The following is a 13,755-nucleotide window of genomic DNA, read 5'->3' as shown; positions in this document are numbered from 1 at the left end:
ATGGGATTGGGATTAATGGGATTGGGATCAATGGGATTGGGATTAATGGGATTTGTGGGATTAGGATTGGGATTAATGGGATTAGGATTGGGATTGGGATTAATGGGGTTCATGGGATTAATGGGATTAGGATTGGGATTAGGGTTAGGATTGGGATTAATGGGATTGGGATTAATGGGATTAATGGGATTAGGATTGGGATTAATGGGATTGGGATTGGGATCAATGGGATTGGGATTAATGGGATTAGGATTGGGATCAATGGGATTGGGATTAATGGGATTAGGATTGGGATTAATGGGATTAATGGGATTAGGATTGGGATTAGGATTGGGATTAAGGTTAGGATTGGGTAATGGGGGCTCTAGGGGTCCTATAGGGGGGGTAATGGTGCGTCTTATTGGTGGGGTAATAGGGCGGATGATTGCGGGGGTAATAGGGGATATGGGGTTAAGGGGGGCTATGGGGGGTAATAGGGGGCTATGGGGGGGTATAGGGATATGGGGGTAATAGCGGGCTATGGGGGTAATGGGGGGCTGTGGGGGGCAATGGGGGCTATGGGGGGTAATGGGGCTATGGGGGGATATAGGTAATGGGCGGCATGGGCACCGGTAATAGGGGGGATTATGGGGGTTAATGGGGGATATGGGGGCGTTTAATGGGGTGATATGGGGGGTAATAGGTGCGGATTATGGGCCGTGTAGGGGGATATTGGGGTAATAGGGATTGTAGGCGAGGTAAATGGGGGATAATGGCGGGGCTATGGGCGGTAATAGGGGGATATGGCGGGGTTAATAGGGGGTATATGGGGTTAAGGGGGGGCTAAGGGGAGTAATGCGGGGCTATGGGGCGGTAATGGGGGGCTGTGGCGGTAATGGGGGGCTATTGGGGGATATAGGGGGTAATGGAGGGGGTAAATGAGGGGCTTTGGGAGGTTTAATAGGGGTCTATGGGGGAGAATGGGGCTATGGGGGAACTAGGGGGGTAATTGGGGCATGGGGTGATAATAGGGGGGATATAGGGGGGATGAAGGGGGCGGTAATAGGGGGCTATGGAGGCGGTAATAGAGGATCATGGGTTGTAATGCGGGGGTAATAGGGGCCTATGGGCGGGTAATAGGCGGCTATGGGGGGATTATAGGGGGTAATGGCGGGGGTAATAGGGGGTAAATGGGGGTAATAGGGGTCTATGGGGGAATGGGGGCTATGGGGAGTAAATGGGGGGCTAATGGGGACTATAGGGGGAAATGGGGGGTAAATAGGGGGGATATAGGGGGTAAATAGGGGGATATGGGTTGTTAAGGGGGGCTATAGGGCAGTACTAGGGCGGGCTGATGGCGGGGGGTAAAGGGGGATATGGGTTATGGGTAATAGGGGGCACTATGGGAGGGATATAGCAGGTAATGGGGTAAATGGGGGGCTCATGGGGCGGGCATAGTGGCGGCATATGGGGGGTATAGGGGTAAATAGGGGATAAGGGCGGTTTATGGGGGTCTATGGGGGGTGTAATGGGAGGGCTATCGGGGGGTAATGGGGCTATGGGGTTGGGGGTGTCTATGGGGGGGTTTGGGGGGGTCTCTGAGGGGTCTCCATCCCCTTGTGCCCTATGGTCAGCCCCACACGATGCGGAAGCAGCTGCCAGAGAAGCTGCAGGGAGGCTGCCGAGACAATACCAGCAGCTGCAGAAAGGTGAGACCCCCATAGGACCCCATAGAGACCCCATAGACAGACCCATAGCGCCCCATAGAGACCCATAGCCGCCCCATAGAGACCCCATAGGAGACCCCATAAACACCCCATAGAGACCATAACCACCCCATGAGACCCCATAAGCGCCCATAGAGACCCTAACACCCCACTAGAGACCCCATAACCACCCATAGAGACCCCATTAGAGACCCCATGAACAACCGCCATAGGAACCCCAAGAGACCCCAATAGCGCCCCATAACCACCCCATAGAGAACCCCATAGCGCCCCATAGGGGAGACCCATAGCCGCCCATCAGAGAACCCATACACCCCATAGAGACCCCTAGGCACACCCCATAAACACCCATAACATTCCCATAACCCCCCCATGACCCCAGAGAAGAGACCCCCATAACACCCCATAACCCCCCCACGGACCCCATAAGACCCATAACACCCCATAGGAGACCCCATAGAGACCCCATAACACGCCCATAGAGACCCGTATAACACCCCAAAACACCCCAATAACACCCATAGAGACCCTTATTACACCCCATAAGAGACCCCATAGCACCCCCATTAGAGACCCATAGCGCCCCATAACCACCCCATAGAAGACCCATTTAGTGCCCCTTAGAGACCCCATAACACCCCATTAGAGACCCCATAGCGCCCCATCAGAGACCCCAAGCGCCGCCATAGAGACCCCATAACACCATAGAGACCATAACACCCCTATAAGCGCCCTAGAGACCCCATTACACCCATAGAGACCTAGCGCCCCATACGGAGACCATAGCTGCCCCATAGAGACACCATAGCACCCCATAACCACCCCATAGAGACCCATAAGAGACCCATAGCGCCCCATAGAGCCTATATAGTGCCCCATAGAGACACATTGTGCCCCATAGAGACACATTGTGCCCCATAGAGACACATTGTGCCCCATAGAGACCCCATAGCACCCATAGCGCCCCATTAGAGACCCCATAACACCCATAGTTAGACCCCAGTACACCCCATAACCCCCCTATGCGACCCCATAGCCCCCCCCATCTAGGCCCGTATAGTGCCCCATAACACCACCTCACCCCATAAGACCCTAGGTGCCCCATAGAGTCCCCATAGAGCCCCATAACACCCCATTAGAGACCCATAGCGCCCCCATCAGAGACCATAGTGCCCCATTAGAGACCCAGGAGCACCGCATAGAGACCCCATTTGTCCTTATTGGGGTGGGGGCTTTGGGGTCCGCCATCAGACCCCTGCCCTAGAAGCCCCCCCCCCATTAACGCCCCCCCCCCCAGGACCTCAGTAAATCACGGTGGCCAGCTCGAACAGAAAGCTGCGAGGCTCAACTCTGACAGAGAAACCAAACATCGTTTAAGAGGTGGGACCCCCCCAAAAAAAACCCCAAATCGACCCCAAAACGACCCCCCCCCAAAAAAAAATAATAAAAACCAAAAAAAAAAAAAAAAAAAAAAAAATAATATAAAAAAGAAGATAAATAAAAACAAAAACAAAAAAAAAAATAAAAGAATAAATAATCAATTGTCCCCAAAACCCCCCAAAAAATGGCCTAAAATTCACCCAAATACACCCCCCCCATATATGTGCCAGTGGCATGCCATGGAGCGGAGCCAATGACAGCCATATAGAGACCCCCAACCCACCCCAATACCCCATGGACCCCCAACCACCCCAGTACCCCCCAAAGACCCCAACCCACCCCAATACCCCCTATACCCAACTTAAGACCCCCACCCACCCCAATATCCCTGCTAAACCCACTTAGACCCCACACCCACCCCCAATACCCCCCTAAAAAGACCCCCAACCCACCCCAATACGCCCCATAGACCCCCAACTCACCCAGTACCCCTAAACCCACACTGAGACCCCCGTAACCCACCCCAATACCCCCTATACTCCACTCTCTTAGACCCCCAACCCACCCCAAACCCCATAAACCCACCCCACTAACCCCCCTATTGACCCCCAACCCACCCCAATACCCCCCTAAACCCACCCCCAATACCCCCTTATCCACTCTTAGACCCCATACCCACCCAATACCCCCCTAAACCCACCAATTACTTCCCAAAAGACCCCAATACCCAACCCCAATCCCCCCCCTAACCCACCCCATAGACCCCCCCTATCCCCCGCTATAGGAGCTTGTCGCTGCTGGACTTCCACCACAGACCCAGCCCCAATACCCCCCTATATCCACTTCTTAGACCCCAACCCACCCGAGTCCCCCCTAAAACCCACCCCAATACCCCCCTATATCCACTCTTAGACCCCCAACCCACCCCAATACCCCCCTAAACCCACCCCAATACCCCCCTATATCCACTCTTAGACCCCCAACCCACCCCAATACCCCCAAGGACCCAACCCACCCCAATACCCCCCTATATCCACCTCTTAGGACCGCCCAAACCACCCCAATTACCCCCCAAGGACCCCAACCCACCCAATACCCCCCTATATCCACTCTTAAGACCCACCAACCACCCCAATACCCCTAAAAACCCACCCCAATACCCTTCAGGGGCACCCCCAACCCACCCCAATACCCCCCTATACCCACACTTAGACCCCCACCCCACCCCAATACCCCCCTAATCCACACTTAGACCCCATTACCCACCCCAAACCCCCTAACCCACCCAAATACCCTTCAGGGACCCCAAACCCACCCCCAATACCCCCCAAAGACCCCCAATGCCACCCCATACCCCCCTAAACCCACGCTGAGACCCCTGACCACCCCAATCCCCCCCTAAACCCACCCCAAAACCCCCCTTAAAAGGCGTTTTTTTTTGGAAGGGGGGCCCCCCTATGGACCCCCAACCCACCCAATTACGCCCCCTATACTCCACTCTTAGACCCCCACCCACCCCAAATCCCCCCCTAAACCCACCCCAATATCCCCCTAAACCACCCCATACCCGTCAGGCGCCCCCAACCCACCCCAATACCCCCTATTTCATCCACCTTTAGACCCATACCCACCAATACCCCCCTAAAACCACCCCAATAACCCCCCTATATCCATCTTAGACCCCCACCCCACCCCAATACCCCCCTATATCCACTCTTAGGACCCCCAACCACCCCAATACCCCCCTAAACCCACCCCAAACCCCTAAAATCACGTGTGAGACCCCCATCCCACCCCAATACCCCCCTAAAACCCACCCCAATTACTGCTCAGGGGACCCCCACACCCACCCCACATACACCACCCATATCTACTCTTAGACCCCCAACCCACCCCAACCCCCCTATATTCCACTCTTAGACCCCCCAACCCACCCCAATACCCCCCTAAACCACCCCATAGACCCCCATTTAGACCCCCCTATCCCCCCTATAGAGAGCTGTCCCTGTCTGGATCGTCCAACACCACCCCAATACCCCCAAAGACCCCCGCATCCCACCCCAATACCCCCTATATCCACTCTTAGACCCCCAACCACACAATTACCCCCCTAAAACCGCATCCAAAGATCCCCAATCCACCCCAGCTACCCCCCTAAACCCACACTGAGACCCAACTCACCCCAATATCCCCATAGACCCCCAAACTCACCCCAATACCCCCCTAACCCACCCCAATACCCTTCAGGACCCCCAACCCACCCCAATACCCCCTTTAAAGCATTTGGAGCCCCCCATAGACCCCCAACCACTCCCAATACCCACCTTATATATCCACTCTTAGACCCCCAACCACCCCAGTACCCCCCAAAGACCCCCAGACCCACCCAATACCCCCTATATCCACTCTTAGACCCCAACCCACCCCAATCCCCCCCTAAACCCACCCCAATATCCCCCAGACCCATATAGAGACCCCCAACCCACCCCAATACCCCCCTAAACCCACCCATAGACCCCCATACCCCCAAACCCACCCATACCCCCTATTAAATCCACTCTTTAGACCCCCAAACCCACCCAGCCCCCCTAAACCCACCCCATAGACCGCCCATAGACCCCCAACCCAACCCAATACCCCCCAGACCCATATAGAGACCCCCAACCCACCCCAATACCCCCCTAATCCCACCCCAATACCCCCCATAGACCCCCAACCCACCCCAATACCCCCCTATATCCACTCTTAGACCCCATACCCACCCCAATACCCCCCAAAAGACCCCCATCTCACCCCAACTTATCCCCAAAGACCCCCATCCCACCCCAATACCCCCCTATCATCCATCTTGCCCCTAAACCCTCCCCATAGACCCCCAGTATCCCCCTATAGGAGCCATGTCCCTGCTGGACCCTCACCAAACCCACCCCAATACCCCCTAATCCACACTTAGACCCCCAACCCACCCCAATACACCCCAGACCCATATACGGAGACCCCCAACCACCCCAATACCCCCCTTTAAACCCACATGAGACCCCAAACTAACCCCAATACCCCCCTAAACCCCAACCCAATACCCCCTATTCCACTCTTAGACCCCCAAACACCCAATACCCCCTAAACCCACCCCAATTCCCCCCTATAGTCCCACTCTTAGACCCCAACCCACCCCAATATCCCCTTAAAAACCGACCCCAATACCCCCTATCCACACTTAGACCCCCAAACCACCCCCAATACCCCCCTATATCCACTCTTAGACCCCCAACCGCACCCAATACCCCTAAACCCACCCAATTACCCCCCTATACCACTCTTAGACCCCCAACCCACCCCGAGACCCCTAAACCCAGCCCCAATACCCCCTATAATCCCACTCTTAGACCCCACACCCACCGCCATAGACCCCCCCAAGACCCCCCCTATCCCCCTATAGGGAAGCTGTCCCTGCTGGACTCCCACCAAAACCACCCCAAATACCCCCCTTAAACCCAACCCCAATACCCCCCGGACCAATATAGAGACCCCAAACCCACCCCCAATACCCCCCCCTATATCCACACCTGTAGACCCCCAACCCCACCCCAATCCCCCCCTAAAACCCACCCATAGCCCCCATAGACCCCCAACCCACCCCAATACCCCTATATGCCACTCTTAGACCCCCCTAAACCCACCCCATAGACCCCCCCTATCCCCCCTATAGGAGCTGTCCCTGCTGGACTCCACCAAACCCACCCCAATACTCCCCATAAAACCCACCCGCAATACCCCGCCCAGACCCATATAGAGACCCCTAAAACCCACCCCAACTCACAACCCCCTAAAACCACGATTAGACCCCATAACCCCAACTCACCCCAATACCCCCGCCTAAACCCACGCCCATTAGACCCCCCATAGAACCCCAACCACCCCAATTACCCGCCTATATCCACTCTTTGACCCCCAACCCACCCCCAATACCCCCCTAAACCCACCCCAAAGACCCCCTAAACCCACACTGAGACCCCCAACAACACCCCTATACCCACCCTAAACCCACCCCAATACCCCCCCCCATAAACCCACCCCCATATACCCTTCCACCGTAAGTGGACCCCACCGCACAACCCAAGGATCGTCGCGACACTATCACCCCCCTAATTCCACACTGAGCCCCCTAAAAAGACCCCCAACCCACCCCAATACCGCCTAAAACCCCACCCAAGTACCCCCCCGTCATTTAGACCCGACAACCCACCCCAAAGACCCCTGATAGCTCTAACCCACCCAATACCCCCCTATATCCACTCTTAGACCCCCAACCCACCCCAAATACCCCCCTTATATCCACTCTTAGACCCCCAACCCACCCCAAATACCCCCAAAGACCCCCAATCCCACCCCCATACCCCCTTATCCACTTCTTAGACCACAACCCACCCCAATACCGCCTTAAACCAGCCCCAAAGACCCCCATACCCACCCCAATTACCCCCTAACACCCGCAACCCACCCCAATTACCCCCCTAAACCCCCCCAATTACCCCCCTAACCCACATTTGAGACCCCAAACAAATAACCCCCCTAAAAGGGCATTCTGAGCCCCTTAAAAAGGACACTTTTGAGCCCCTATAGACCCCAAACCCACCCCATACCCTCAGGGACCCCCAACCCACCCCAAATACCCCCCTTTAAAGGCATTTGGGAGCCCCCCATAGACCCCAACCCACCCCATACCCCATATGACCCCCAACCCACCCCAATACCCCCCTAAACCCACCCCAAAGACCCCCCAAAGACCCCATAGACCCCCCCCTATTCCCCCCTATAGGAGTCTGTCCCTGCTGGGACTCACCAAACCCACCCAATACCCCCCTAAACCCACCCCAATACCCCCCTATACTCCACTCTTAGACCCCGATTACCCACCCCAATACCCCCAATAAACCCCCCCAATACCCCCCTATATCCATCTTAGACCCCAACCCACCCCAATACCCCCTAAACCCACCCCATACCCCCCTATATTTGACCCCAACCCACCCCAAAACCCCCATAGTCCCCTGTAACCCACCGCCAATACCCCCCTATATCACTTTAGACCCCCAACCCACCCCAGATACCCCTAAACCCACCCCAATACCCCCTATATCCACTCTTAGACCCCATTCCCACCCAATTACCCCCGATAAACCCACCCCAACCCCCTAAAATCACTGTTGAGGGGACCCCCATCCCACCCCACTAACCCCCCTAAAACTCACCCCAATACTGCTCAGGGACCCCAACCCACCCATCTACCCCCCTTATCCACTCTTAGACGCGCCCAAACCCCCCAATACCCCTAAAACCCACCCATAGACCCCCCCACAGACCCCCCCTATCCCCCTAATAGGAGTGTCCCTGGCTGGACTCCACCAACCCACCCCAATACCCCCCTTATATCCAACTTTAACCCCCATACCCATCCCAATTACCCCCTATATCACTCTTAGGATCCCAGACCCACCCCAATACCCCCCTAAAACCCACTATTAGACCCCGCCAACCCCACCCAATATCCCCTAACCAACCCCAAAGACCCCCATACCCACCCCAATTACCCCCTAAAAAGACCCCAACCACCCAATACCCCTAAAACAACCCAATAACCCCCTAAACCACTTTGAGGACCCCCAAACCCACCCCAATACCCCACCTAAAAGCATTCTGAGCCCTCTCTTAAAAGACATTTTTAGCCCCTTCCATAGACCCCCAACCACCCCAATACCCCTCAGGACCCCCAACCCACCCCAATACCCCCCCTTTAAGGCATTTGGAGGCCCCCCATAGACCCCAACCCACCCCAATACCCCTCAGGGACCCCCAACCCACCCCAATACCCCCCTATATCCGAACTCTTAAGACCCCCAACCCACCCAATTACCCCCTAAACCACCCCAAAGGACCCCCCAAAGACCGCATTGACCCCCCCATAGACCCCCCCTATCCCCCCTATAGGAGCATGCTCCCTGCTGGACTCCACCAAACCACCCCAATACCCCCTATATCCACCTTAGACCCCCAACCACCCCACATACCCCCTATATCCACTATAGACCCCCACCAACCAATACCCCCTAAACCCCCGCCGCAATACCCTTCAGGGACCCCCCAACCCACCATTACCCCCCTATGTCCTCTCTAGACCCCCAACCCCACCCCAGTACCCCCCAGACTCCCAACCCACCCAATACCCCCCTAAAACCCACCCCAATACTCCCCTAAAAGGCATTTTGGAACCCCCCAAAGACCCCCAACCCACCCCAATACCCCCTAAACCCACCCCAATCACCCTTCAGGACCCCAACCCACCCAATACCCCCCGTATATCCGACTGCCTTGAGACCGCCCAACCCACCCCACATACCCCCCTATATCCACTCTTAGACCCAACCACCCATACCCCCCTAAACCCACCCCAATACTGCTCAGGGACCCCCATACCCCCCTAAAACACACACTGAGACCCCCAACCCACCCCCAATGATCCCCTAACCATATAGTAGACCCCAACCCAACCCCCCAATACCCCTAACCCACCCCAGATACCCCCTATATCACCACTTAAGACCCCCAACCACCCCAATACCCCCTAAACCCACCCCAATACCCCCCTATTATCCACTCTTAGGACCCCCAACCACCCAATGCCCCCCTATGATCGCACTCTTAAGACCCCATTACCCACCCCAATATCCCCTATATCCACTCTTAGACCCCAAACCCACCCCAATACCCCCCTAAATCCACTCTTAGACCCCATACCACACCCAATACCCCCTAACCCACCCAATACCCCCTATATCCACTCTTTGGACCCCCAAATCCACCCAATACCCCCCTAAACCACCCGAATACCCTACCTTATATCCACTTCTTAGACCCCCAAACCCACCCCAATACCCTTAACCACCCCAAGGACACCAATACCCTAGTATCCCTGCTATATCCACTCTTAGACGCTCGCCCCACCCCGATTAATACCCTGTTTAAACCCACCCCATTACCCCATATATCCACTTCTTAGACCCAATCTCTCCCCCCCATTTAGTCCCCGTAACCCCACGCCCAAATACCCCTATAATCCACTCTTAGATCCCCAACCCCCCCTCCATTACCCCCCTAAACCCACCCAATACTGCCAGGACCCGCAACCCACCCAATACCCCCTATATCCACTCTTAGACCCCCCTAAACCCACCCCATAGACACCAAACCCATGGAACCCCATATCCCCTATAGGAGCTGTCCCTGCTGGACTCGCTCCAAACACCTCCCAATACCCCCCTATATCCACTCTTAAACCCCATACCCACCCCAATACCCCCCTAACCCCACCCAAATCCCCCCTAAAGCGGCATTATACCCCCCAAGACCCCCCAAACCACCCAAAACCCTCAGGGACCCCCAACCCACCCCAATCCCCCCCTAAACCCACCCAATACCCATAGGCCCCCAACCCACCCCAATACCCCCCTAAAACCCATATAAGAGGACCCCAAACCCCACCCCAAACCCCCCAGACCCATTATTAGAGACCCCCAACCCACCCCAATACCCCCCAGACCATATAGGAGACCCCCAACGCCAACGCCCAATCCCCCCAGACCCATTAATAGAGGACCCCAACCCACCCCCAAATTACACCCCCAGACCATATAGAGACCTCAACCCAACCCAATACCCCCCAACCCATATAGAGAACCCCAACCCACCCCAATACCCCCCAGACCCATATAGAGACCCCAACCCACCCCAATACCCCCCAGACCCCATATAGAGACCCCCAACCCACCCCAATTACCCCCCCAGACCCATATAGAGACCCCAACCACCCCCCAATACCCCCCCAGACTCATAATAGAACCCCAACCCACCCCAGATACCACCCAGACCCATTATAGGACCCCCCAACCCCCAATTACCCCCCCCAGACCCATATAGAAACCCCCAACCACCCAATACCCCCTAAACCCACCCCAATACCCCCCTAAAAGGCATTTGAACCCCCTACTGGACCCCCAACCCACCCAATACCCCCCTAGATCCACTCTTAGACCCCCCCACCCCAATACCCGCCCTAAACCACCCCAATCCCCCCCTAAAACCCACCCATAGACCCACCCTATCCCCCCTATAGGGGAAAAAAAGGGGGAGCTAGTCCCTGCTGGACTCACAAACCCACCCCAATACCCCCTGAAACCCACCCAATCCCCCCAGACCTATAGCAGCCCCCAACCCTACCCCAATTACCCCCCTATATTCACTCTTAGACCCAACCACCCAATACCCCCCTTATATTCCACTCTTAGAGCCCCAACCACCCCAGTACCCCCTAAACCCACCCAAATACCCCCTTATCCACTCTTAGAACCCCAACCCACCCCAATACCCCCCTATATCCACTCTTTAGAGCCCCAACCACCGCCAATACCCCCCTAAACCCCACCCCAATACCCCCCTAAATCCACTCTTAGACTCCCCAACCCACCCCAATACCCCCTAACCCACCCCAATTACCCCCCTATATCCACTCTTTAGACCCCCAAGCACCCCAATACCCCCTAAACCAAACCCCAATACCCCCTATATCCACGTCTTAGACCCCAACCCACCCCCATCCCTCCCTGATATCCACTCTAAACCCCTACCCACCCCAATACCCCCCCTAAACCCACCCCAATACCCCCTAAAGGCATTTTGAAACCCCCCCAAACCACCCAAAACCCCTCAGGACCCCCAGGCCCACCCCTATAACCCCCCTAAACCCCCCCATACGCCCCATAGACCCCCAAACCCACCCCAATTTACCCGCTAATCCAACCCAATATCCCCCAGGGACCCATATAGAGACCCCCAACCCCCCAATACCCCCCTATATTCCACTCTTAGCCCCAACCCACCCCATTCCCCCCCTAAACCACCCGCAATATCCCCGCATAGACTCCCAACCCACCCCAATACCCCCCTAAATCCATATAGAGACCCCCAACCCACCCCAATGACCCTTCAGGGACCCCCAACTACCCAATCCCCCCCTAAACCCCACCCCAATACCCCCCTTATATCCACTTCTTAGACCCACAATTACCCACCCAGTACCCCCTAATCCCACCCCAAGACCCCCAAAGACCCCATAGACCCCCCCACAGACCCCCTATCCCCCTATAGGCCCAGCCTCCATGACCTCCTGTCCCTGCTGGATCCACCAAAAACCCACCCCAAGTGGTACCCCCCTAAACCCACCCAATATCCCCGCAGACCCATTATAGAGACCCCCCAACCCACCCCAATTACCCCCCTATAGTCCACTCCTTAGACCCAACCCACCCCATTCCCCCCCTAAACCCCCCCAATACCCCCCATAGCATCCCAAACCCACCCCATACCCCTCAGGGACCCCAAACCCACCCCAATCCCCCCTAACCACCCCAATTCACCCCCCTATGATCACTCTTAGACCCCCAACACCAATAACCCCCTAAACCACCCCAAAGACCCCCAAAGACCCCATAGACCCCCCCATAGACCCCCTATCCCCCCTATAGGAGCTGTCCCTGCGGGGACTCCACCAAAACCCACGCCAATACCCCCCTATTATCCACTCTAGACCCCCAAAACCCATCCCAATCCCCCCCTAAACCCACCCCAAAGACCCCCATACCCACCCCAATACCCCCTAAAAAGACGCGCGCGAGAGCACACGCCCAATACTCCCCCTAAACCCACCCCAATACCCCCCTAAACCCACATTGAGACCCCCAACCCACCCCAATACCCCCCTAAAAGGCATTCTGAGCCCCTTAGAAGACATTTTGAGCCCCTCATAGACCCCCAACCCACCCGCGCTACCCTCCGACAACCCCCCCCCCACCCCCACACACCCCCAATTAACTCCTCAAGCGGACCCCAACCCACCCAATACCCCCTTTAGGCATTTGGAGCCCCCCAGTAGGACCCCCAACCCACCCCATACCCCCCAAGACCCCATCCCCACCCCAATATCCCCCTAAACCCACCCCAATACCCCCCTTATATCCACTCTTAGACCCCCCAACCCGCACCCCATCCCCCCCTAACCCACCCCAATACCCCCCTTAAAACCCACCCCAATTACCCCTCAGGACCCCCGAACCCCACCCAATTACCCCCCCTATATTCCACTCTTAGACCCAACCCACCCCAATCTACCCCCCTATATTCCATCTCTTAGGGGCCCCCAACACCACCCCATATCCTCTAAAACCCCACGCCCAATTAAGACCCCCCACAGACCCCCCCCCTATCCCCCCTATAGGAGCTGTCCCTGCTGGACTCGTCCAACACCATCTTTAAGCTGCTGGGGCCGGTTCTGGTCCGACAGGACATGGACGACGCCCGAGTCACCGTCAGCAAGAGGCTGCAGTACATCACCGCTGAGATGTGGGTCTATAGGGTCACCTATATGGGGCTGGGGGCAAAGATCCCATTATAGCATCTTCCTACTCCCATCCCATTATATCCCATCCTTATCTACTACGCAATCTCTAATCCCAATGCCCATTAATCCCCTTAATCCCATTGCCAATTCCCAATCCAATCCTAATCCCAATCCTAATCCCAATCCTAATCCCAATTCACTAATCCCAATCCATTAATC

The 13,755-nt window shown here is 56.1% G+C and overlaps 1 long non-coding RNA gene across 1 annotated transcript; it reads left to right on the top strand.

Moving 5' to 3' along the window:
• The first annotated feature begins 3,054 nt into the window (after positions 1-3,054).
• LOC116652685 lies at positions 3,055-13,535 on the top strand. The gene is made up of 2 exons (XR_004305829.1): positions 3,055-3,086; positions 13,414-13,535. It is a non-coding gene; the product is annotated as an uncharacterized LOC116652685 (long non-coding RNA).
• The last annotated feature ends 220 nt before the right edge of the window (positions 13,536-13,755 follow it).

Source organism: Coturnix japonica, unplaced genomic scaffold (assembly GCF_001577835.2).
Source record: "Coturnix japonica isolate 7356 unplaced genomic scaffold, Coturnix japonica 2.1 chrUnrandom668, whole genome shotgun sequence".
Lineage (NCBI taxonomy): Eukaryota > Metazoa > Chordata > Aves > Galliformes > Phasianidae > Coturnix > Coturnix japonica.
The sequence above is the reverse complement of the archived record's forward strand: the minus strand, read 5'-3'. Positions and strand labels throughout refer to the sequence as shown.